This window comes from Ambystoma mexicanum, chromosome 2q (assembly GCF_040938575.1).
Source record: "Ambystoma mexicanum isolate Mex_15411 chromosome 2q, UKY_AmexF1_1, whole genome shotgun sequence".
NCBI lineage: Eukaryota > Metazoa > Chordata > Amphibia > Caudata > Ambystomatidae > Ambystoma > Ambystoma mexicanum.
The window spans coordinates 1,463,600,882-1,463,628,516 of NC_090924.1; the positions used below are offsets into that span (position 1 = coordinate 1,463,600,882).

At 47.7% G+C, this 27,635-nt stretch overlaps 1 pseudogene; it reads right to left on the reverse strand.

Annotated features, from left to right (window-relative positions):
• LOC138570266 (zinc finger protein 850-like) overlaps nt 1-27,635 on the reverse strand; it is a 177,673-nt pseudogene that overhangs the window by 131,126 nt on the left and 18,912 nt on the right.

The following is a 27,635-nucleotide window of genomic DNA, read 5'->3' on the forward strand; positions in this document are numbered from 1 at the left end:
GGTGTGGAATCTTATAAGGAACAATACTTCGCCAAGCAACAATCACACTCATTTTCACTGTTATAAATATAGATCACTGTTTCTTTTTTAATGACTTGTAATGTTGCTATTGATGTTTGTAAGTGTTTTTTAGGCATTTATGGCTACCTTTCCAAAATAACTCTGTCTATGATGAATAATCATTTTGCCATACGCTGTACAAAACAGTGAGAGGGCAGTCATTGGCTGGGGGCAGTATGACCCATAGATCAGTGATTGGTTACTATTAAGGAAGACAGATGAGAAACGAAAATGATACTGATTTTTTCTTTAGCGAGGAGTCCCAGCCTGATGACGGGGAATTCATGAGCATGTGAATCCATGCCAGACCCCATGCTGGAGAACCAAAATAACGCTGTCTATGATGAATAATCATTTTGCCATACGCTGTACAAAACAGTGCCTGACAACGCCATGTTAAGATGGCTGGCACTGTTCTCCAAGTTGCTTTTGGTTCTCTTGTTAGCAGAGCAGCGTCTATGTGCTGGGATCAATATGGAGATAATGAATGTTGTATCTGTTTACCTAATCCTTTACTGCATTACTAAATGTTGTGTGCCACATGGTGCTTTACTTCACAGCATCATTAAATACTATCAATGACGCCTCGCCCACCCACCATTGGTAAGACATGCTGTTTTTCGGATGCCTGTCCGCCCCTCAAGCTCACTCCACCCAACACTTATTGTGACACAACCATTACTTCTCTGGGTGCTCAACATCCCTGAGTCCTTAATGGATTAACCGTATCTGCCGCCATGCACAATGCTTACTGAGCATGAAGTTCCCATGCTATGTTTCTGAAAGTCGAGCGGACTGGTGAACTGCTCACAAAGACACGTATTGATTGTATTTCAACAAGTGCCATGCATTCAGAATAACGCCACCCTGGCCACAGACAGAGCTCCTGTGCTCTTTATCTCTTTCCTTGTGGCATGGTACTGGTGGGCTCATGTCACTTTAGGACTTCAGCATTGATCCCATTCCCTGCCCACAACAGGGTTCCAATCATGTTTCTTCACTTCTTGCACGCCTATCCTGACAGCAACCATTTGCTTCCTGGCTATCACAAGCAGGACCATCATCATCCCTATAGTTTTAACTGTATTGAGCCATACCTACAGCTCAATTTACTTCCTTACCGATTCTACATAGGATAATACAACCCCTTTTTGATAGATTCCTCTCCTCTCAGCCATTGCTATAAAAGACCTCTGTTATAGCACCTCAGTACCATTATACTCCAGCATCTGTCCACGGCCTACCTTACTTCAGGCCACGCTAGGTGGTGGGTCTTTCTTTGGGGGTGGTGGGTCCTCAGGTGGCTGCTCCCCCAACACAGAGCTCCTGGGGTGCCTCCTGGCCCCGTTCCTGGGGTAAAGCACTGCAAGGGTTATATACAAAGATACCCACCACCAAACATTCCCCGTTCCAGTCGAACACCTTTTTTATTTTATTTTATTTTATTTTATTACATTTGTTATACGCCCAGACCCGGGGGTATCACGGCGTAGTTACAGACAATGGGAGAATGCAATCTTAGAAAGAACACAGAGGTACACAGGAATAGCAATCAATGATATACAATAATATACAAAGCAGTCAGCTATGTACAGTTAATTGAAGCGGATTAGTGCTCTGGTTCAGTTAGAACTTATTGAAGAGCCAAGTCTTCAAGAAGCTTTTGAATTTAGGGAAGGAGGTTTCATTCATAATGTGGGTAGGTAGCGCATTCCAATGTCTGGGGGCCAGTGTTTTGAAGCTACTACCCCCTGCTTTCTCTCTTTTGTATCTGGGGGTTTCAAGGTATGCGTTTTTATTGGACCTGAGGAGTCTGGTCTGGGGCTTCATCATGACTGTGTTGTTGAGGTATTTGGGTGCTTTGTTAGCCCTGCATTTGTGGGTGATGCTCAGGGTTTTAAATAGAATTCTGGCTTGGATGGGGAGTCAGTGGTGGTCTCTTCTGGTGTTAGAGATATGTTCGGATTTTTTGATGCCTAAAGCTGCTCTGAGGGCTCTGTTCTGCATGAGTTGAAGTTTGGCTATGTTGGCTTTGGAAGTGCCAAGGAATAGGATATTACAATAGTCTAGCTTAGACAGTATGAGTGCTCTGGCTAGAGTAACACAGTTGTTGGCTGAGAGGAATTTACAGCTGAGGGAGATGTGTTTGGAGGTGTAGGAAGTGGACGAGGCTAGCTAATGTGTTTAGTTGTTTAGACATAGATAGTGTTGCATCTAAGAAGACGCCAAGGGTCTTGACTTGTTTAAGAACAGGGATTATGGTTCCATCAATGGTGAATGATTTGAAAGCGGGCTCAAGGGTGTTGATTTTGCTGGAGGAGCCTAGTATGAGGAGCTCGGTTTTGTCGTCATTGAGACAAAGGCTGTTATTAGCCATCCAGTTTTGGATGAGTGAGTAGATTTGGTTAACCAGGAGGGAGTCTTGTTCATGATTGCCTGAGAGAGGAATGAGGATTTGGGTGTCATCGGCGAAGTTAGTATAGATGACACCCATGGCATCCAAAGCTGCAAATAATAGCTTAGTGTAGGCATTATACAGAGTGGGGGATAGGCAGGTGTCATGCCGCCGTCCTTTGGTGGCCGCTGGCGGTTATGGAAGGCTTGGCGTTGGCGGCGCCATTAGATGTTCCGTGTGTTTTTTCTTTTCACTTCCTGGTTTGGCGGTCTAGTCTTTTTCTTCTGTGTTACTTTTCCTTCCGCTTCCTGGTTTATCGGTCTAGCCTTTTCTCTTGTTTCCGTATTTAACCACGCCCCTCTCTGGGCTCTGTGCGTTGCAACTTGTTTCTTTCGCTTTGTTGCCGTGCTACTGTGTTTCCTGTACTTCCCCTAATACCTGGTTTGCTCAGTAACTAAAGCAGTGATTCTTTCTACTGCTTCTTCCCTTCCTTTTTGCCTGTTTACTCCGTTCTATAGATTCCCGTGCCTTTCGGGGCTTCTCTATTCCTCCCTGTTTTCCGGATCTCGTTCCGGTATCTGGCAGTGGTGTGTTTTCCTCCATCCCGGGTTTCCCGGGCTTCTCATGCTACAACTTCAAATACGACACCTTGACTGCTTCGGAAAGACTTTCCTGCCTTTCACCTGCACTCCGGACTCTCCAGTCAACTCCTCCAGCACGCATTTGTTATCAACAACATCCGGCGAGAGGTTTTTTAAGCGGCTGCTTTTTTCCTCTCTTCCTGGCATCTTCGGGACGGGGCCGGCTGTTTTCCTGTTTATCAGGGAATCAGGGTGGCTTCTTCCCGCGGACGACCTTATCTCTTCACAAAGAAGAAAAAACCAAAAGACAAGTCCTACAGACGAGGAAATCTTCTGGAAGAAACAGGTGAGGAGAAAGGGGAGGAGGACATAGACATATCTGATTTGGAGGAATCTCCGTTAGATCCCAGCACTTGTGACAGTTTGCAACGCCCAGAAGAGAACACAATGTCTATCCCGGAACAGGTCCAAGATTTGCTCGCTGCAATGCAGAATGTGACGTTAGAATTACAGGCTGTGAAAGCCGAAAACACTGCTTTGAGGCAGCGTGTCGATCACTTCGAACAGTCCCGGAGTGATTTGCCTCCCATGCCCTTAGCCTGCGGTAAATACGATGGCTCTCCGGCTAGATTCAAAGAGTTCATGGAGGCATGCATAATCTATTTCACTTTCAGACCACAAGCATATGCCTCAGACTCAGCCCGTATAGGTTTTCTAATTTCTAACCTTACGGGTAACGCCCTTTCTTGGGCTACCCCTCTGGTGACCGGTGCCAGCCCTTTACTCCAAGATTATGCCGGTTTCACCGCCCAATTCAAAACGGCTTTTGAAAGGCAAGAGTCTGCGGCAGTCGCCAGCGAACAGCTACTGGATATCCGACAAGGAAGTACGGACCTGCTGACATACATCTCCCGTTTTAAACGGGTGGGTGCTGACGCAGGCTGGCAAGAGAACGCTCAGTACACCATCTTTCGGAGAGGATTAAGGGAGGAACTCAAAGATGAATTAGCAAGGGTTAACCGACCAGCTACTTTAACCGATCTGTGGTCAACTGTTATTCAGCTGGACTTCCGCATCTCAGAACGACGGTCTGAACGTCGAAAACAACGTGGATTTCCTGCTACACTTGATCCTGGATTACCCCCCTCCTCTCCCACCTGTACGTCAAAAGAGGAACCAATGCAGATTGGAACTACCCGAGGGCCACTCACCCCGGAAGAAAGAAGAAGACGCAGAGATCACAACCTGTGTATGTATTGTGGATCCAATCAACATATACTTAGAGACTGTCCTAACGTGCCTCCCAGACGTTCGGGAAACGCCAGTCCTCGGAACTAGTTGGGGCAAGTTACCGAGGGGGATTACCTGGTCCCTTCGTCTCTTTATCGGTCACACCCACGCCGTCCACAGTAGAAGACAACCGTCTGATGGTAGTTGGAGTGGAGTTAAGCCTCTCTCAGCAGTCCTATGAGGTTTTGGCACTACTGGACTGTGGTGCTGCCAGTTGCTTTATGGATTTGGTTTGGGCGGAAAAGGTTGGCATTCACCGTTTGCAAAAGGACGAGGATCTAAAGGTGGAGGGTGTAGATGGTAGACCACTCAGCTCGGGCCTTATCACTCATACTACACCTCCTATGCAGATGAAGATCCTACATCACAACGAGACCATTCAATTTGACCTCATCCGAGCTGCACATTTTCCATTGATCCTGGGAGTCTCGTGGCTTCGGAAGCATAATCCGACCATAGATTGGACAAAGAATCAACTGTCCTTTACATCAGCCTTTTGTCGTAGTTCCTGTTCCTCACAGACCCAACATACTACGGTTCATGTTTGTCCGGAATTAGACTCTAGTTCAGAGGTACTTAAGGTAAACAGTATTCCCAGAGAATATCTCCGCTACCAGGAGGTATTTACGGACGATGGTCCTCAGAAGTTACCACCTCATAGACCAGAGGACTGTCAGATCGTTCTCCAGCCCAATGCTGTTGTACCTTTTGGAAGGATGTTTTCTCTTTCTCTTAAGGAAAAGAAAGCACTTAAAGAATACCTGGATGCTAATACACATCATGGCCTGATCCGACCTTCGTTTTCTCCTGCTGGGGCTTCGCTTTTTTTTGTTCCAAAGAAAGGTTCCGATGAACTTCGCCCTTGCATTGACTATAGGGGTCTTAACCAAGTTACTCTCAGAGATAGGTATCCCATGCCACTTATCGGAGACATCCTAGAAGCTGTTCAAGGGGCGAAGATCTTCTCTAAGATTGATTTAAGAAGAGCCTACCACCTTTTGAGGATACGATCCGGTGACGAATGGAAGACGGCTTTTCGCACTCCCTTCGGACACTATGAATATTGTGTTATGCCGTTTGGTCTTGTCAATGCTCCATCTGTATTTCAGAGATTCATGGACCGCATTTTCTCCGATCTACTTTTTCATTCTGCTGTCGTCTACCTCGACGACATTTTGGTGTATTCTAAAAACGCTCAACTTCATGCTAAACATCTCCACCAAGTCCTTCAAAGATTGCAAGACAATCTACTCAAGGCCAATGCTGACAAGTGCATTTTTCAGGTCTCCGAGGTCAACTATCTTGGCTTTATCCTGTCTTCAGAAGGTATTCGCATGGATTCCGCTAAAACCGACGCCATCTTGCAATGGCCAACACCCCATACCATCAAAGACGTCCAAAGGTTTTTAGGTCTAGCCAATTTTTATCGCAAATTCATCCAAGGATTCTCGGATCGAGTTCTTCCCATTACAAGGTTGCTAAAGAAGTCATCCATGCCCTTCTCCTGGTCTTCTGAGGCAAACCGGGCTTTCCAACTTCTCAAGAAGGAATTCTGCTCTGCCCCGGTACTTCATCAACCAGATCAGAATCTAAGATTCATTGTGGAGACTGACGCCTCTTCTGCAGCAATTGGAGCAGCTCTCCTACAGGAACACGGGGAGCTAGAACATCCCGTTGCCTACATGTCCAAAACACTGAACGACAGTCAAACACATTATTCGGTGATTGAAAAAGAACTTCTGGCCATGAAATCCGCATGCGAAGAATGGCGACATCTCCTACAGGGAGCTACTCATCCTTTTGAGATCAGAACAGATCATAAAAATCTTAAGATTCTGCAGAAGATGGAATGCGTCAACTCACGTCAAGCTCGCTGGGCACATTTTTTCTCCCAATATGATTTCGTACTTACTTACTTACCAGGTTCCAAGAACATACTTGCTGATGCCCTTTCCAGAAGACCAGTACCAGACAGGATTCTGAAGGAATTTCCCAGCCTCATGCTACCAGACGTTAAAGTGATCTGTTCTGTGGATTCGTTTCTGGACAGAGTCCGTGAGGTCACACGGTCCACTAACCCTCTTCCGAAGGATCTATCCATGCAAGGTGGTTTATGTTTTCAACAACAACGACTATTTCTACCAGACAGTATCTCCCGTCAGTCGGCTTTAAAATGGTGCCATGATGATCCAACAGCGGGACACAGAGGTGTAAAGAACACCTTGGAGTTGCTTCTTCGCAGGTTCTGGTGGCCTGGGATGGCCAAAGAAGTTATAACCTACGTCGAGTCATGCCCGGTATGTTGTCGATCAAAGTACAGCACTCAAAAGGCAATAGGGCTTCTCCAACAAAGGACCTTCCGAAGAGACCCTGGTGCGTTATTTCTACAGATTTCATCGTGGATCTGCCACCTTCAGAAGGTTGTTCATGCATCATGGTGACGGTCGATTGCTTCACCAAGATGGCACATTTCACTCCTTTGGCGGGTCTTCCTACTGCAGCCGAGATGGCGGCAGTGTTTGCCAGGGAAATATTCCGCTTACATGGTATCCCGGACAAGATTATCTCTGACAGGGGATCTCAGTACACCTCGAAGTTGTGGAAGGAACTTTGTGAAAGACTGGGTATGGAACGAGCTTTGTCATCCGGTTTCCACCCACAGACCAATGGACAGACAGAAAGAACGAACGCCACTCTGGAGCAATATCTTCGGTGTTTCGCTAATGCCCAACAGGACGATTGGGTTAGTCTGTTGGTTACTGCAGAATTTGCCTATAACAATGCAGAGCACAGTGCCACTGGTCTCAGTCCTTTCTTTTGTTCCTATGGTTTCCATCCCAGCTTTATTCCTTCTCTCTCTTTTCTTCCTTCTACAACTCCATCTGTTGATGCCCTACTTACCAGTATCTCGGATGCTCACAAGTCTGCCACGAGTTGCTTGCGAGCTAGCAGTCTCCGGTACCGATCTTACTGCAACCTTAAGCGCCAGCCGGTTCCGGCATGGCGTAAGGGCACCAAGGTCTGGTTGTCTACTAGTGTTACGGACTTGGTCTTGATGGTCGTGTAGATTAGTAAGCCTCCGTCCCCAAGTACCACACAGACAACGAGATATTCAGTGTCTGTGCAGTCTTTGAGGCCACAGGATTTGTTGTGAGCCGTCAGGTCTGGAACCGGGAACAGCCAGAAGGACCCCTGGAGCACTGCAAGGCAATAAGTGACTATCAAAACAATGTGCGTGTAGTACAATAATACCCAGCAAGGAAAAGAGCACCGCTTACCTAGTGTATAGGAAATGACACCCAGATGGATAGTGGGGCCCTGGACGGGGCTTGGTGTGCGAGACTCTGTGGATGGGCGCACACCAAGGTTTGAGGCAATCCAGGTTATGCAGCCAGGCGAACGCCTTGCAGAGGCCGGTGGCCAAGAATACCAAAACACAACGAAATCCGTGAGGCAATCCAAATCCAAGTCCGAGGTCGTAGAAATATCCAAAGCCAAAGTTCAAAGGTGCCAGAGGAGTAGACAAATCAATCCAGTAGACGAATCCGAGGTCGTGACAGAGTTCAAGCCAAAGTTCACAATGCCAAGGGTTAGACAAAGGCAATCCAGTAGACAAAATCCGAGGTCGTGACAGAATCGTAGGAGCAAGGTTCAAAGTAAGGAACAAGGAACAAGAGCCGTACAGTACTGAAAGAGTTCAGCTGTGAAGCAACGCTTCCGTGTTCCTGGCCGTATTTGAATCCTTGAGAGGAATCACGTGATGCGTGTCACGTGATGCGGAAGCGTTGTCTCCACGTGACTCCTGGTAGTGCTTGCTCCCTCACGTGATGCGTGATCGTGTTGGCCCTCTCACGTGACGCGAGGATCGTTGCAAACGATGTGGATTGTTACGGGCTGCCAGCGGGAGTCTCCATTGTGCTTTCCAGCGCTGGGATGGCCGGTAAACCCCTGTTCCAAACAGTGTCCTGGTATTGCGGGTAAGATGATGCAGTCTCCGACTGCCAGAGTGCATAAACGGGATCCCCTGATGGATTCTGGCAGAGACCTGGCGTGCGGAGGGAGCAGGGAGAGGGTGTGCGGGAGAAAGCGTGACAACTAGGTTTCTACCACGTTGGCTACACCCCTCTAAACTTTCACCTCGCTATCTGGGTCCTTTCCCTATTCTACGCCAGATCAATCCTGTGGCCTTTCGTCTCCAGTTGCCGAAACATATGCACCGTCTCCATCCGGTGTTTCATTCCTCCCTCCTTAGGGAATACAAGAGTGATCCCTACCTTCGCACTTTGCCGCATGATCCGGTTCCCAAAGTGGTTCCTTCTGATGAGTATGAGGTGGCCTCCATCCGGGACTCCCGCTATCATCAGGGTCGCTTGGAGTATCTCATCCACTGGAAAGGATATCCGCACTCAGAGGACTCTTGGGAACCGGTGTCTCATGTTCACGCTCCAGCATTGATTCAGCGGTTTCACCGTCTGTTCCCGGGTAAACCAGGGGGGGTGCCGCTTGGGAGGGGGCATACTGTCATGCCGCCGTCCTTTGGTGGCCGCTGGCGGTTATGGAAGGCTTGGCGTTGGCGGCGCCATTAGATGTTCCGTGTGTTTTTTCTTTTCACTTCCTGGTTTGGCGGTCTAGTCTTTTTCTTCTGTGTTACTTTTCCTTCCGCTTCCTGGTTTATCGGTCTAGCCTTTTCTCTTGTTTCCGTATTTAACCACGCCCCTCTCTGGGCTCTGTGCGTTGCAACTTGTTTCTTTCGCTTTGTTGCCGTGCTACTGTGTTTCCTGTACTTCCCCTAATACCTGGTTTGCTCAGTAACTAAAGCAGTGATTCTTTCTACTGCTTCTTCCCTTCCTTTTTGCCTGTTTACTCCGTTCTATAGATTCCCGTGCCTTTCGGGGCTTCTCTATTCCTCCCTGTTTTCCGGATCTCGTTCCGGTATCTGGCAGTGGTGTGTTTTCCTCCATCCCGGGTTTCCCGGGCTTCTCATGCTACAACTTCAAATACGACAGCTTGACTGCTTCGGAAAGACTTTCCTGCCTTTCACCTGCACTCCGGACTCTCCAGTCAACTCCTCCAGCACGCATTTGTTATCAACAACATCCGGCGAGAGGTTTTTTAAGCGGCTGCTTTTTTCCTCCCTTCCTGGCATCTTCGGGACGGGGCCGGCTGTTTTCCTGTTTATCAGGGAATCAGGGTGGCTTCTTCCCGCGGACGACCTTATCTCTTCACAAAGAAGAAAAAACCAAAAGACAAGTCCTACAGACGAGGAAATCTTCTGGAAGAAACAGGTGAGGAGAAAGGGGAGGAGGACATAGACATATCTGATTTGGAGGAATCTCCGTTAGATCCCAGCACTTGTGACAGCAGGAGCCTTGCGGCACACCTGCAGGGACAGGCACTGGGTCTGCTGATTCTTTGCCGATGGATACTCTGGAAGTCCTATCAGCCAAGAAAGATTTGATCCAGTTGGTAGCGTTCTGAGCTAGGTTGAAATTGTTTGCTAGAGTGTTGCAGAGTTTATCGTGGTCAACCAGATCAAAGGCCGCTGAGAGGTCCAAGAGCATCAGTAGACAGAGTTTACCTGCTTCTCTAGTGGCATCCATTTGGATCTTCAGATCAAGGAGGGCTGTCTCTGTGCTATGGTTGGGACGGAATCCCGACTGGCGGTCTCCTAGTAATTGATGTTGTTCCAAATGGTTCTGAATTTGGCAGTAGGCTATTTTGTCAATTATTTTTAGGAGAAACGGGACCGTTGTAACAGGTCAGTAATTAGTGGGTATTGTTGGGTCCAAGGATGGTTTTTTTAGAAGTGGAGTCATCCAAGCTTTTTTGATACTGGTGGGGACTGTGTTTGTGAGGAAAGAGGCATTGATGAATTCAGTGATGATGGGTGTAAGGGTGGGGGCACATAGTTTCACTAGGTGGGAGGGGAATTGGTGTTCTTTACAGTTGGAAGCTTTGAGTTTCGTTAGGGTATCAAATACTTCTTAGTTAGTCACTGGTGTGAATTGAAATGGGGGGCCAGTAGTGGCATTTGATGTGGTCATTGATATGGTGGGTGGAGTTTTGTCAGCTATGAGCGTTTTTTACTATCGATTTTGTTTTTCAGTAGGAGGATTTTAGATGAGAGTGTGTTGTGTATAGTGGTACACCAGTCTTTGCTAGGGTTAGTGTCATGATGCCTTCCCCCGGAGCACCAGGCCAGGCCCAGCACCCCCGGAAGCAGGCATCATGCCCTCGGGTAAAAGCCCACCTTATAGGGGCTCTTTGGACATCAGTCCTGGCGCCATAGGCACCAGGCTCATAAAGGGAGGTGTTTTGTGCACTTACCTGATGCAGACCATGCTGCACGCTTCAGGCCTCCCTGAGACCTGAAAGGGATTATTTTTTCATAGGGACTATTTTTTCACTTGGGCGTGGCCAGGGAAGGATACATACCTAGTTGGGGAAGGATACATACCTGGGACTTCTTTGGAGGCTATTTAAGCCACGCCCAGACAGCAGCTCATGCTTCGCGTTGTTCTGCTTCCTGCAGTTTAACGCTCACCGTGTCTGCTCCTGGACTCCAGCCACGCCTGCCTCGAACCTGGAAGACCTGCAAGGAAGGAAGAGAAGAGAAAGGTGAAAACCAAGGACTATTTCAAACTTCTTACCTGCATCCGGAATCTTCTCGCCAGCATCCCTGAAGAAAGACTTCCATTTAAAAGCATTGCGTTGCTCGCGGCAGCGCCACGCTTCACTCACCTGTCCTCGAGACATCTCACGGCTCCATCGCGGCTGTCAGCATCGGACGCCACATCTCTGCACCTAGGGGAGAGAGGAAGAAACAAAAGGTGAGCAGAAGGAACACAGAAGGAAAGCCTGATTAACAGCCATAATACATACCAGCTTTTCTTCCACATTTCGGGTTGGCGCCGCCCCGTTGGCAGGTACCGTACCCCGGCCCCTATGGGGAAAGGACAAGAGACATTTCTGGGGAATGATAAGGACATTTAGAGGGATCGCCCTCATCACTACTCACCTCGGCAGTTTAACCCCTCGACGCATCGCCTTCATTCTGCACCTGAAATAAAGGACAGATCACAGGTTAGAAAGACAACATAAAGGGGGCCTCACTTGAACTTTGAACTTTCATACTTACGGCGCATCGCTCAGGAAAGTCAAGTGGATTTTGCCAGCGCCATTCTGAAAACCAGTGAAGTAACTGGACGAACACGCGCCACTGCACCAGAAGCAGGATGGAGAGTTCATCCTTCCAAACCATAAGGTGAGCTTAAACCGGGGTTTGAAGGAAGTTAGAGAGGAACGAAGGGGGAAGGGGAAAGGGGGAGCTAGAACACTATTCTGCAGACTGTTAATCCCCTTTCTCATCTGCAGAAGGATATTCCACGGGCCAGGCAAGCACGATTTGGAGGTCCTGTCCAATCGGTGTTCCGGGTCCTGCGCATCACGCTAGAAGAGGCCACAGCAATCCAGACTAGACCAGCGCCCCCGTGGGAACCAGGTGAGCGTTACAGAACGCGAAGCCTTCCTACAAATTCCCACCCAGGCGCTATGGAAACCTCCGAAACTGACCAGTTGGCCCAATTACTGGGGGAATTACGGGCCGAAGTACACGCCGCTCATCAAGAGACTAGTGCCCTCATGAGGGAAGTGATTGTAATAAAGGATAGAGCTGATGACCTGGCTAGACAGCTTTTGCAAGGTCAAGCTGGACAAACTCCTTTACCCGGTTCCGGGGGGAACCCCGCTCCTGTGGTTTTCAGTAACCCGGTGCAGATGAATCTACCTGGAAACATGCCGCTGGCCCCACCTGAACGCTTTGCTGGGGACCCCAAACGATTCGCCGTATTCATGAATCAGTGTTGTTTGCACTTCCTATGCAGACCTGGGGCCTTCCCTAATCATCAGACCAAGGTAGCCTTTGTGTTGTCATATCTCAGCGGCTGTGCTGCCGATTGGTCAGTCCCACTGGTAACTCAAGATGACCCCATTCTTCGTGATTTTCAAGGATTTCAAACAAGCATGGAAAGGTTATTTGCTCAACACTCCCAGGGATAGGCTCTGGATGACGAACTTCTATCTCTGCGACCGGGCAATCAAGACCTTCTATCCTACATTGCAACCTTCAATAGACTAATTGTGGAAACTGGTTGGCCAGAGGATAAAAGAATCACGTTATTCTATCGAGGTCTACGCGGAGAACTTAAAGATGTCCTGGCACAAGTTGTAAATCCGCCCCAAGAATGCACTGACTATATAGACTTAGTGGTCCAATTGGATCACAGGCTGCAAAACAGAAAAGCAGATCGGTCCAAGTTTGAAACCCGGGTGTTGGCCAAGACCCACGCTAACCCCAAGGGGGCTGATGCCTCGGAGCCTATGCAAATCGGAGGTGTTAAAGGACCCCTAACTCAAAAATAACGGGAAAGACGACAGATGCAATTATGCCTTTATTATGGGTCCTCTGGACACTTTCTACGAGATTGCCCGGTTAAGCCGCCCAAGAAGGTGGTAGGAGCCGCTGATAAAATCCATGGAAACTCTGTATCGGGAAACGACCACGCCCGGCAAGCGTAGGGGTCCGCTTGCCGAGCTTGAAAACTAACTCTCAGACCTCGCATTTCATTGTGCCAATGGTCCTCGTAGATCCGGAACAGCCTAAACGGTTGCATGCTATAAAGGCATACATCGATAGCGGGGCTATAGGAAACTATGTGGATCGAGAATTGGTCTCTAGGATAAACCTCCCTCTGCGTCCTAAAACCAACAAAGATGTCATCACCACAGTAGATGGAACCAAAATTGCCTCTGGACCGGTAACACATTCCACAGCTGAGGTGACACTTGTAGGTCCGGATGGCCATCGGGAGCCAGTTGTGTTTGATGTAATCAAGGCTCCACAGTTTCAGCTTATTCTCGGAATCCCTTGGTTAGAGACACATAATCCTCGAATTGATTGGTGAGCGAAGAGAATAACCTTCCCGGATTGTGCACAAACCTGCTACCCAGAAAATCCAAAGATTAATCTAGCATCAGTAACCTCTGTCCCTGTGCAACTACCTCCAGAGTACCAAGACTTTCAGGACGTCTTCCAAAAGGAACAGGCCAACACGTTACCTCCCCACAGATCGTACGATTGCCAAATCGATCTGGTGCCCGGTGCACAACCCCCTTGTAGCAGGATTTACGCCCTTACTGAACCAGAGAATCTGCATTTGAGACAATATTTAGATCAATACCTCGCCAATGGTTTCATTCGCCCGTCAAAGTCCCCGGCATCCTCAGCTTTGTTCTTCGTGCCTAAAAAAGAAGGCGACCTTAGAACTTGTATCGATTACCATGCATTGAACCAGATAACTGTTAAAAATCGTTACCCTCTGCCTCTGATCCCTGAACTCCTTGACCAGGTGAAGGACGCTTGCGTATACACCAAGTTAGATCTCCGGGGGGTTTATCATCTGGTACGAGTAAAAGAAGGCGACGAATGGAAAACGGCCTTCCGTACAAAATATGGACTATTCGAATACCAGGTGATGCCTTTCGGGTTGTGCAAGGCACCTGCAGCCTTCCAATTCTTCATGAACGATGTCCTTCGGGAACTCATCGATGTCTGTGTTGTCGTGTATATCGATGACATTCTTGTGTACTCCTCTTCGGAATCTGATCACAGAAAGCATGTCAGGGCCGTCCTAGAGAAACTGCGCCAGCACAAACGGTTTGCCAAGCTGGAAAAATGTGTTTTCCATACCACCGAGGTTGAGTTTCTCGGATTCATCCTGACACCTAAAGGGGTCCGAATGGATTCACGGAAAGTGGATGCCATCCTCAAATGGCCATCACCTAGTTCGGTGAAAGGTGTCCAAAGTATGCTTGGTTTTGCCAACTTTTATCGCAGGTTTATCCCGGAGTGTTCACGTGTGGTGCAACCCATCACTGCACTCTTGCGAAAAAATAAACGTTTTGAATGGACCGAGGAAGCCGAACAGGCCTTTCAGGAGTTGAAAGCTAAGTTCACGTCCGCACCTATTTTGAAGCACCCGCGTCCCGATCTCCCATATATAGTCGAAACCGACGCGTCCAGCTTAACCATGGGAGCTGTCCTGTCTCAGAGAGACCCTGAAAACAACCAACTGCACCCCGTAGCATTTTGGTCCAGAAAGTTCTCGCCGCCGGAGATAAATTATGCAATCACCGATAAGGAACTATTAGCCATTAAGTCCGCCTTCAAGGCTTGGCAGCATTATCTCCTTGGCGCCCGGCATACCATCACCGTGATCACTGATCACCGAAATTTACAATATTTAAAAACTGCCAAGGCTCAATCGTCTCGACAGCTCCGATGGGCTTTGTTCTTTGCTGAGTTCGATTTTGTAATCACCTACCGCCCCGGCTATAAGAATGGTAAGGCGGACGCTCTATCCCGAATTGGAATGGAAGAAATAGACACAAACTCAGAACCTGTGCCGATAATTCCCGAACAAAGAATTTTGGGGATAACCACTTTACAAACCCTTGAAGACATTCAAGCACGAGTGAAACAATTCCTGGACTCTTCAGCCTTGCAGGATTGGATCAAAAGGGGGTCTAACTTTTCAGTCAAGAATGGCTTACCTTACTTCCAAAGACGCTTATTTTTGCCAGAAAAGGAATTGCAAGAACTGGTTATTTCCCGTCATCATGATACCCTGATGGAAGGACATCCTGGCATTGCCAAAACAGAGGAAAAGGTTAAACGACAATTCTGGTGGCCTTCCTGGCGAAAGGATATTAAATCTTTTGTGATGTCCTGTGGAGTTTGTGCCCAAAACAAAGGTCAAAAGACAAGACCCGCCAGTCTTCTTCAGCCCTTAGACATTCCACCAGCACCTTGGCACACCCTGTCACTAGATTTTATCACGGACCTGCCCTCTTGTAATGGTTACAATACTATTCTGGTCGTGGTGGATTTATTTTCCAAAATGGCCCACTTTATTCCGTTGAAAGGATTACCTTCAGTCTTTGTTCTTGCCAAAGAATTCCTCGAAAATATCATCCGTTTGCATGGATTCCCGTCCATACTAGTCTCCGATCGGGGAAGCCAGTTTATTTCTCATTTTTGGAAAAAGTGTTGTCAACTGGCACAAATCGACGTAAGACTCTCGACCAGCCACCCCCCACAGACCGATGGTCAGACAGAGAGAACGAACCAGACCCTTGAACAATATCTACGATGTATGTTGCACCAATCGGAGGGTAATTGGAAGGACATTTTATGGTTGGCAGAATATGCATACAATAACTCGATACACTCTGGAACTGGTCAGAGGAAAGCCCTCCAATGCCCTGCTCAGCCAGGAGCTCCTGGAATTTCATTCTAAAAAAGGGCAGCGCTTACTACTTGGAAAAACAACCCTAATGACTCCTCCAAAGCAGCCTTTAAAATAATCTCTAAAGATTATAAAACTGCCATCATCAAGGCTAAAGCTGCCTTTTTCAACTCTAGGATTGAAAATGCTAAATCTGGGACAATGGAAATCTTTGCCATCTTTAGAGAATTGGAGACTCCCCCCCCGCCTCCTACTCTCCTCAAGGACGAGACTTGGTGTAATAAAATTCAAGCTGCCATAAACTTGATACCTTGTACACCAAAATTCTAGCCCACCAAAATTCCCTGTCTAACCTACTGGCCAACAGTCACAATACCACTGTCCCAGCTACCCATAACAGTCAATCCCCAGTGTTTGAATTCAAGGATATGAGTGAACACAAAGTCATTGCTCTCCTCAAGTCCATCAAGCCATCTAATTGTAAAGGTGACACCTTCCCCGCGCAGGTCATCAAAGTCTCTGCCTCCTCCCTCGCCCATTTATCACCGCCTTCATTAATTCCTCCTTCGAGCCTGGCCATGTCCCAACTGGACTCAATGAAGCGTGGGTCCGACCGCTTCTAAAAAAACCTCCTTTGACCCATTGGTCCCAGGGAACTACAGGCCCATTACCACTGTTCCCTTTCTGCTAAAAATCTTGGACAAAGCAGCCTACCTGCAAGTTCAAAAACCTTGAAGACAACCACCTTCTTGGTCTACAGCAGTCTGGGTTCCGGTCATGACATGGCACTGAAACGGCACAGCTTGACCAAAATCATCAAATGGATGACCTCAGAGACGCAGGCAAACCTGCGCTCCTCCTTCTCTTAGACCTCTCCGCTGCCTTTGATCTGGTGGATCACAAGAACCTCTGCCATCATCTCTCCTCCGCAGTCAATTTGTCCCCGAGGGCCTGTGCATGGATAACTTTGTTCCTACAGGAAAGAGTGATGAAGGTTTTCTCTGCATCCTCATGTGCTAACCCTAGTTTCATTAAATGTGGGATCCCACAGGGTTCTTGCATAGCTCCTACCCTCTGCAACCTCTTCACGAGGCCCCTGTTCAAATCATGGACACCGTGGGCATCTCATACACTAACTATGCAGATGATACTCAGGTTCTCATCCCTCTCTCGGGTGATTATCTTTCGGACCTGAACACCCTCAATTCCATTTACTCAACGATCCAGTGCTGGATGGCAGAGAACTGGTTATGTCTCAACAGTGAGAAAACCGAACTTCTGCTGATTGGTTCCCCCTCCACCTTGAATAAATTGGACAATCAATATTGCTCCTTCACCATTGATAACACACCCATCGCTGTCTCACAAGTCATCAAGACACTAGGCGTGTATCTTGAACCCAACCTTACCATGGACAGACAGGTTAATGCAATTGCATCCTCCTCATCTTATCACTCCAAATTGCTCAATGCAGCCAGACCATTCCTCTACCAACAGAACTGCCTCACCATTGCTAGGGCAATTATTGGGTCTAGGTTGGATTACTGCAATGCCCTCTTTGTATGGACCTCCCGCAAGAATCTGGCCAAATTTCAACTAGCTCACAGGCATTTTGTGAATGGACCATATCTCGGATGTCAGAAGGCAGGTTCACTCGCTCCCCGTCAAGGAAAGGATTGTTTTCAAAACCCTTGCCTTGACACACTAATGTCTCCACGGCTTGGCTCCCCCCGATCTAGCTCAAAGGATTATCAGACATACACCTTCCAGACCTTCTAGAGTGGCCTATTCTAATAGAATCTCCATTCCTCTTACCCGCAGATTGCGTGCAGGTGGCACTAGCTTCCCATTTATGGCTGACACTTTTTGGAACACTCTCCCATCCCATATTAGGTTGATTGACTCTCATGCAGCTTTCTGGAAAGCCATTAATACCAGGCTCTTTATCTGAACAAGCACTTTGTTCATCCTCTGTATGTATCTCTGTTATGCATCGAATTAATGAATTATGCAACAAGACAATTTGTACCAAGCATTACCCTTTGGTTGGGCTGCATTCTTGTAACCCTGAATCAAGCCTTCTTACGTTACTCATTGCGCCTCGATGCCTGTGGGCTGTAGTGCGCACTATAAATCCCCAAAATAAAATGAATAAAAAATCTGTGCTATGCATGTGCCTTCCAGACCAGGGTTAGGTCTCACATGCGCCTCGCAGGCATGCAAGGTACCCAGAATAAGGAATTAAAAGGAAACTGTGGCCAGGACTCTCGCTCCTCAAAAAGACAAGTTTCTCTAAGTTGCAGTTCTCTACTTGTAGTTTCCCATCGCAGACTCTGGCCTGCTTTGTGACCCACTTTCTCTTAATGCTTCTGCCCGACTTCCTGTGATATGGGCCTGTCATTCTGCTCCATAGGCTCCAATGCTACTTTCTGGGAACTGCACATTGTGACTTCCTGGTGTTGTTAGCCTTGATTTTCATTATTGACCCGTCTGACAGACTTTCCTTTGGGTATTATTTTGCAGATCTTTTGGTATTTGATCTCGACTGCACTCTCAACCTGCCTTGAAAATGTTCCCGTACTGTGTCCTGAGAACTGTGGTTTAATTTTACTTTGTTTTAGATCTGGGAAGACTTTGCCCTTTGTCTGTGAGGGGCTGCAGTGTGGCTAGGGAGCCGTGTCTCAAGGGAGCCATATTGAGGCAGACGGGTCCTGCTGGCGGCGTGTGGAGGAGTGCTTGTTCCCTTGGGACGTTTGCCGGTCCCAAAGGGATCTGAGGGTCAGGTGGTGAGACCCTGACCTCGATCATATGCCCTGAGAGGTCCACTCGCGTGTGCAAAACTACCCGGTGAGTTTCGAAGGGGAAAGTGAGAGAAACTCAGGAGTGGGAGGCTAGCTGGAACGAGAAGGGAGAAAAGACAGAATTTGCAAGCCGCACGAATCGGAAAGCAAGAAAGACAGTGCAAAGTAAAAGGAAAGCGAGAGAGAGGCGCTGAGAGAGCGGAATTGAAGAAGAAGGCTTGAAGATAAATGAGAAGGGTGCGAGTGACCCAAAAGTGAAGTGAAGGTGCAAATGAGCACCGGTGAGCGAAACAAGTGTGCAAGAGGCACGGAAAGGAAAAGGACAGGTGCAAGGGTGCACAAAAGCAAAGAAATTAATATGCAAGAGGCACAGTGAAGAGAAAGTGAACCCAAAGGTGAGGTGCCAGGGGCACGGTGGGCCGTGAGAAAGCAAAACAAAGAAGGTGCAAGTGAGCACAACAAAGTGGAAGATGACCAAAGGGTCCAGAAAGCACCTGGAAGAGGAGAGGATAGAAGAGAAGCAAGTATAGGAAATGCAGAGAGGGGCCAAAGATCAGAGTGGTTGCGCTTAGGATGTGCCAATAACCTAGCGTTTTCGAAAGTCTCTAATATTACCCCACAAAAAGGTTGTATGTGGAAGGAATTGTCAACAAGAGAAAGGCACATCTTGACAAATTTAACTTTTTGTTTAAAACTGAAGCGGCCTACGTTTGGGAACGGGAACCCGGTAAGACCTAAGAGAAAATGGGCCTCATTACAAGTTTCCCCGGTAACAACGGTACCGGTAAGCTTGCTGGTAGCATTGTTACCAGACCAGCAAACTACGAGTTCTGCTTGCGGGTGCCTTCCCACCCACCAGGTCTGACCAGGCAGGCATACTGCCAACCGCGAGCCGACACTGATGGTAGCACCGGCACCATTCTGAATGGTGCCGGTGCTACCGTCCTCCCCATTCCCATTGAGTCCCATGGGGCTCAAATGGGAATGGAGAGTAAATAATTCCGGCGCCTGGCAATGGGGAAATACAGGGTCCGCCAGGGCTGTAATGCCCCTGTAATTCCCTATTGGCAGGCGCTAGAAAAATGTGTCAGTTCGCCGGCAGCCTGCCGGTTTTACCGGCAAGGCTACCACCGAACTTGTAACAAGGCCCATTGTGTAGTTAAACTGAACTTGTGTTTGAAACTGAAGGGGCCTGAACTTGGGGAAGTGAATCCCCAGGAACTAAAGACATTTGGAATTGTTGAACAGAGTATAAGAACTTTGTGGAGAAGAGCTGATGAACAACTTGATTGTGCTAAACTTTGATGATTCTAACCAAGCCACACCTGGTGAGAAGATCACCTGAAACCAGCTTTGGTATATATTTCTTTTTGAATCACTATTTTTCCTTTAAAGAGACTTCCTACCACATTTTAGTGAGGACAAGCATAGGTTTAGACACAGACGGATTTTGGCTTTGGACTTTCAGACATCAACAGTTGTTAGAAATATCAGTTGAGGGAACCATCCTTTTAGAGTTAGGGCCAGTTAGGTATAACACCAACCCCAGCATTGTAGTAAATAAAGGTTTTTAAACTATAACAATTGAGTCTGTGGGCCTCATTACGAGTTTGGAGGTAACCATGACGTTTTTAGTGGCATGGCTACCCCCAAGCTCGGGTACGGGTCCCGAAAAAAATGGGAATTACCAGGCCATTCCAACCTTTGCGGGCCCGGTAATTCCCATTCACGGGACCCGGACCCGGTGCATCCCCATTCCCATTTGAGCCTGAATAGGGCTCAATGGAAATGGGGGGGATGCTAACAACGGTCCCGTTAATGACAGGACCGTTGTTAGCATCCTGTTCTGCTAGCGGGTGCCGTTCTGCACGTCTGGTCTGACCAGGCATACAGGGCGGCCCCGTGAGCAGAACTCGTAATGAGGCAGTGAGGCAACAACGGCGCCCGTAGCACTACCGGCGCCGTTGTTGCCTTACCGCCAGGCTCGTAATGAGGCCCTGTGTCTCTCTTGATACCATGCCTGTCTCACACTGCAATAACTTTGACCAAGGCCAAACACCATTCAAAAAGGATGCACAAACCAATATTAGCACCCGGGGCGGGGGAGCCAACTAGTCAGGTTGCTCGGATTGTGAGCTGAATCCCACAATAGAAGCCCATGTTCCAAGTAACCTGATGGCTGGTTCACCAATCCCAGCATCTCCCCCCACCCTTCCCATCGGGTGCTCCGTCCCCTCTGACCCCCACCTACCTGATTTCTTACGGCGGCCGCTGTGAAACCACCGCAGCTCCAGCCTCCTGGGCCGCCATGGAAATGGAAGAGGGGATTCATGGAAGCCATCTAAAGTAAGTATTTTATTTCAATGAACGGGACAGCACAAGGCATCGCGTTCATTGGACCAAAATACATTCATTACGAGTTAGGCTGAAATTTGGAGTTAAATCCACCAAAACATTTGCCCTAAGGTATTACCGTTATCGCCACTTGGTCAGGCGGAATTTCTGCCTGATTACAAATGATGTTGGCGGTATAAATCCCCATTTATTTTGGGCCAATTGGACCCAAATGGGCTTTTTTGCAGAATTACTGCTGTAGTAATTCCGCCAATTCTGCCAATTTTTCAGCGTTGAGTGGATACCTCCAGGGTTTTGCTGGAGGTAAATCCTCCACTCAAAACCCAACCTCATAATTTGGTGTAGTGGTAAAATTGGCAGTAGCTCATTTACCACCAATTTTAGAACTTACTGCCTAACTCGTAATGAGGCTGATTGATCTTAGCACCCCGGGTTTCCAGATTTAGAACCTAGGGTGCTAATAGATATAACACCCGATTCCAGTGGGCCAGATCGGGTGTTATTGCTTAAATATCACCCAGTGTCCACAAGAGATCTATGTGAATACTGTGGAAAAAACATGGTGAACAGAAAAATAGCAATTTTCTTTTTCTTTTTTATCATTTCACCACAATGATATGCGGGGGATACCCTGCGCAGCCCCACTATACTCTGCCTACATTATTTATTACCATAACTTACTCCCCTCCACATATAATTTCATTGAAATGCACAGTAAAAAATGTGGTATTTTTGGCTTCTGCATTTTGTGCTGTGCATATATGGGGTGATACCGTCGGCAAGTACTGCGCTATCTCTTCAGAAAATTGTTGTTGTATAAAGTACAACATCGTTTAGCTGTAATCTTGCAGCTTGCAGTGCTCCTGGCTGAAAATGTATGGACATTGAGATAAGAAACATATTGTACTTTCTCACCTAAAGTGCTCTCGTCCATACTTTCTCTCTCTTCTTAGGTCTTCTGATTGCTCATCGATGCCACATCTGCCTTAAACGGTGCCACAACTTCACATTTCACAGTTCCTGGACGAAAAGGAAAAGAAACATATTTCTATTATTAATATTGTTTTTTATTTCTCACTATGCGCTACTCGCCCGTAGGCATCAGTGCCACATAAAGAGAGAAACCAAACAAACTACAATCAAGGGAAAGACTCTGGAGGGACATATTGATGGTTAACTAAACTTCATTACCTCTTCGCCAGTGTTTTGGCTGGATTGAAACTCTTTGGGCCTCATCACGAGTTGAGCAGTAGCCTTTAAATTCAGCGGTAACGCTATTACCACCACACTCAGGGGTCCGCCCAATCACGAGTCTGGCAGCATTTACCTCCAGCTTACAGCTGGGGGTAAAAGCGCCAACTTAACGCCCATTCATGAGTGCAATTAGCGCAATGCTATTAGCGCGCCCTAATTACACCAAAAATGCCCCATTGGGTAGACCCAATGGGAATGGGGAATACCCATTACCGGCCAACCCTTGATCCGGTGCTAATAGCGCCGGACCGGTTGGGTGTAACGCTATTAGCCTGGGCAGTACTTACCGCCGGGATACCGCCCAACTTGTAATGAGTCAGTTTGTGATTAATTTACTACTGGTGGTAATCTGAGATGAAGAATACTGTGTTATCTGCAGTAAAGGATGTGGATTCACTGATATCTAGTGGGATTTCAGTGACGGCAATCAGTGCAATATTTAGTTTTTTGTCATTTACACCCTCAGCTTGAGGATTGTGGGTGATGAACAGAACATGCAACACATGCTTCCCAGGGGAGGGAATAGGAAAAACACATATAGACGCTCAGGTTTTCTTGGCAACCTAAATAAAAGATGTAGGAAATGAATGAAGAATAGGGTATTCGGGTATCCTGTCTAGTAGCCATAATGATCATCCGAACCGTCACTATTTAATTTCTCTCTTGCGAGTTTCAGGGTTATAGTTCTGCATTCTTCTTCACACCCTCAGGTGTACAGCACCCAAATCACTAGTTTTATGCCAGGGATGTAGTGCTAAGTCTAGAGAGACTCACAGTCTCAGGGATACATTGCTCAGGTCACTACTTGACAGCCTCGGTGATATAGTGCCCAGTCTAGAGAGACTCACAGTCTCAGGGATACATTGCTCAGGTCACTACTTGACAGCCTCGGGATATAGTGCCCAGTCTAGAGAGACTCACAGTCTCAGGGATACATTGCTCAGGTCACTACTTGACAGCCTCGGGATATAGTGCCCAGTCTAGAGAGACTCACAGTCTCAGGTATACATTGCTCAGGTCACTACTTGACAGCCTCAGGGATATAGTGCCCAATCAAGAGAGACTCACAGTCTCAGGGATACATTGCTCAGGTCACTACTTGACAGCCTCGGGATATAGTGCCCAGTCTAGAGAGACTCACAGTCTCAGGGATACATTGCTCAGGTCACTACTTGATAGCCTCAGGGATGTAGTGCCCACTCGAGAGAGACTCTCAGTCTCAGGGATACATTGCCCAGGTCACTACTTGAGCGCCTCAGGGATATAGTGCAAAGTCTAGGTAGACTCACAGTCTCAGGGATACATTGCTCAGGTCACTACTTGACAGCCTCAAGGATATAGTGCCCAGTCTAGAGAGATTCGAGGTTATAGGGCCTAGGTCACTACTTCACAGCCTCAGGGATATAGTGCCCAGTCTAGAGAGACTCACAGTCTCTGGGATACATTGCTCAGGTCACTACTTGACAGCCTCAGAGATATAGTGCCCAGTCTAGAGAGACTCACAGTCTCAGGGATACATTGCTCAGGTCACTACTTGACAGCAGCAGGAATATAGTGCCCAGTCTAGAGAGACTCCAGGATATAGCCCAGGTCACTTCTTGACAGCCTCAAGGATATAGTGCCCAGTCTAGAGAGACTTGAGGTTAAAGTGCCCAGGCCACTTCTTGACAGCCTCAGGGATAAAGTGCCCAGTCTAAAGAGACTTGAGGTTAAATCGCCCAGGCCACTTCTTGACAGCCTCAGGGTAAAGTGTCCAGTCTAGAGAGAATTGAAGATATAGTGCCCAGGTCACTTCTTGACACCCTCAGGGATATAGTGCCCAGTATAGAGAGACTCGGGATATAGTGCCCAGGTCACTTCTTGAAAGCCTCAGGGATAAAGTGCCCAGTCTAGAGAGACTCGAGGATATAGCGCCCAGGTCACTTCTTGACAGCCTCAGGGATATAGTGCCCAGTCTAGAGGGACTTGAAAATATATCACCCAGGTCACTACTTGACAGGCCTCAGGGATATAGTGCCAAGTCTAGAGAGACTCGAGGATATTGCACCTGTTTGGGAGAAATCTCCGTCTATGGCTAATTTCCCCCACCTAGTGAGACCCCCTAGCGCTTTGCTGGATTTCTGGAGTTTATTTTTCCACCTGGTAAGAGTGTGAGCCTTTTTTCCCACCCTTACCCGTGTTATGCCATGTGTATTTTTACTGTTTGTGTAATTTTGGGCTCTGGAGCACGCCACTCCATAAGCCCCACTTTTTGTGTGTGTTCACCTTCAGTGCAGTGACACAGGGTTGTATTTTCGACTTCCCACTGACTCCATTTTTCTGGGGCTGACTGCTGTACCCCAGAAACATGTAAAGCTGCCATTAACTTTATGGAGTCACTTTAAAACTACAGACCCAGTACACGTACACCCCATCTTACATGGAGTATTGGAAAGGGTTAACTCCTACCCCTTTTTGTCTGTGCCGCTCTGAGCTTTGTTTTGCTCTTTTAACATTTAGACTTGGCTGGTGGCAGTGGTATGTACCATAACCTTTCTACCGTGATTATATTATAAACCCGCTTGCCCAAATACTTTTTATTTCGGCTCCGGTTGGGTTTAGTCACCATTTCTTTTTGTTAAAGTCCTTAGTGTGTTTTACTTTGCGCGGCAAACCAGGTTTGCCTTCTTTGTTCACCGTCTTTTGGAGGGCTTCTGCAGAGAAGCCCTCCTCTTGGTGCCTGGGTGTCTATGTGGGCTGAATGTGAGGGAGGGGTGTAGTCACCCCCTGCACAGGGTCATGATTGGCTGAGGTGGTTGCCGGGCCGGACAACCCCCCTGCTGCGTGATTGACAGCCAGGCTGTGTGAATGGAGGATTTCCGAATAAAAGGCAGGACTCTTGTCTGGAAGTCAGAGTCGCCACTGGAACTGCAAAGAACCGAAGAGAAATGGAGAAGAAGACGCCTGCTCTAACCCCGAGTCCCGGTGAAGCCCTGCTGCAGTCCTGAGCTATCTGCCCTTTAACGACCAGAGAAGATCCAGCCCGGAGTCTTCTTCCCTTGAGCCTGGTGGGGTCAACCAGCTCATCTTCCAAAGCCAGAGGATCCTCTTCGTGGTCGAAATCGCTGCACACTGCTGTAGTGGTCCGGATAGCCATCTGAAGAGCCTCTCATGTTTTAAAGGAGTGCACCTTTTATTCACCGTCGCTGCTGCTGGCTTCATCCCTGACTAGTGCAGACCCCTCCAGACGTCCTCCTTCTCGTCACTACAACCGAAGCAACAGGAACCGTGAGTCTGCAGGAAACTACCAGGAACAACTGCTGTGGAACCAGCTTCTTCAAGGAATAAGGTACTGTGTCCGACTTCTAGGAACTAGGGTGAACCCTTTTCTTCTCACTAAAGGCTTGTCCTTTTCTTCCTTCCCTCTTATAACTTTTGCCTCCTCTTCTGACAATATCTAAGTACTCCTGGCAACCTTGAATCGTGAACTATCTGACTGTATGATCCTCGACAACAGGAACCCTGTTCCACCTAACACTGGCGCAGGCCTATTGACTTTTATCTTTGGGTTAGAAAGTATTCTCTGATTCTGTCTGCCTTGACAACGGAATTGCCTATGATTTTTGCCCCCAACTATCTTGTTGTAACTCAGGTGCTAAGTGTGTTTTTACCCCGGAAACATTTCTTCGCGCAGATACGCGTATCTTTAGTAAAACTGAACTGTCATTACTGTCAAAAAGTGATCGCCTATGTATTCCCAGTAACTTCTTTTGTTTCATAACACCGGTCTGTCAAATCATAAGGTACTTACCTTGAGTTGTTCTGCACAAGGGGAATTGGTTGTGTGTAGTGTATTTGAAGTGTGGTTTTTATATTAATAGAAGTGAAGTGTTTTACAAACAGATGGTTTAAAATAAATGTACTTTTTTACCAAAAACCTTGATTCAGTGTTTGCTTGAGTCACAGTAATTGTAGTCCTTTGTGTAATCTCTACTACTGCTCATTTGCTCTTGAGATAAGTCTGCTGCTCCGCTACTGCTAGCACTTTAACAGTGTAGTGCAGGCTTGTACCAAAGGTGAACTTGTATTGCATATGATTCTGCCTAACAGCACCCAGGTCACTTCTTGACAGCCTCAGGGATATCGTGCCTGTCTAGAGAGACTCGAGGCTATAGCGCGCAGTCACTTCTTGACAGCCTCAGGGATATTGTGCCCAGCTAGAGAGACTCGAGGATATAGCGTGCAGGTCACTTCTTGACAGCCTCGGGGATATAGTGCCCATTCTAGAGAGACTTGAGGATATACCACCCAGGTCACTATTTGACAGCCTGAGGGATACAGTGACCAGTCTAGAGAGACTCGAGCATATAGCAGCCAGGTCACTCAGGTCACTTCTTGACACCCTCAGGGATAGTTTATGGTGCAATATTGATACATGTTTTAGATTGCTACAGGCTACAGGCTACAGGCTATCCATGGTACACCGTCCCAAGCAGCACTTAAATGTACTATTGATTACAACTTGCGCTGGATATGCTGAATGTAGCCTGAAACTTGTTTTGAACATTCGATTTAGTAACACCGAAAAAAAAGCTGGTCAGGATATTATACAGAGCAAGGAAGCTATTTACCTTGGTTTCAAAATAATCATGTCCTATCCTAGTACCGCACTTGTGGAGAATGGATTGGAGGGAAAAGTAGATCAACTTAGCTGTCGAGTAACTACTGTCAATTCTCCATCCACCCTCTAATCATCATCTACAATGGTAAAATCATTCCAAACGTACTATATAGGATGGACGTGGAGTCTCAATATTGGAACCTCAATTGGGCAAGACTAGAGGGTAGGCTGTGGAAAAAAGTATTACATCTCCCACAGTCTCTCCCGATAGCTAGCCTGTGATATGGACTCGGTCTGAGTTCACTCAAGCCCAGTTTGGATTGGAAGTTGGTTTCATTGTATAGGGCTATCAGGTGCCCCATCGGTGGTCTTTGTAGGAAGACGTTAAACTAACACTTTAGGAAGGTGTGTGGGAGTGGCAGGGCCATTCGGGCCCCCCCAGCCATTCAGTTTAAGATGCATCACTTGCTCGACCAACAGTGGAGGACGCTTCCTATTTTTGCCCCAGTGTACATAACCAGCCCCCGTGCTGATGACGACGCAGGTGGGGCTGTTGGAGAGACACTTGGCATCCATCTTGGACACCTCCGACTCCATCGTTGGATTAGGCCTCACCGCGATACTACGAGAAGGCTTCTCTCCCCTCTGCAGCGCCGCGCACAGCGCTGGCAAAAGCCCCCACCTTTCCTTTTCTCCCCGTCTCTGAAAGCCCTGCAGCTCCATTCTCACGCCTGAACCGGAGGTAACTGCAACAATATAAATGTAGCGCCTCACCCTTCCTCTGAGATCACTGTCCTGCGCGTGAACCGGCGCGAACCATGCCTTGCGAACACATCCATCTCCACAAAACCTGCCTATGCCCCCCTCACCCCCGGTACTGGAAAATTACTGCCAATACAACCCCATGACCCGGATAGGTATTCTCTTGATGTGCCAGACATGTAACCCCAGTGCAAAGCCCACCCCAGTGTGCCACGACTAATAAAAGTCAAC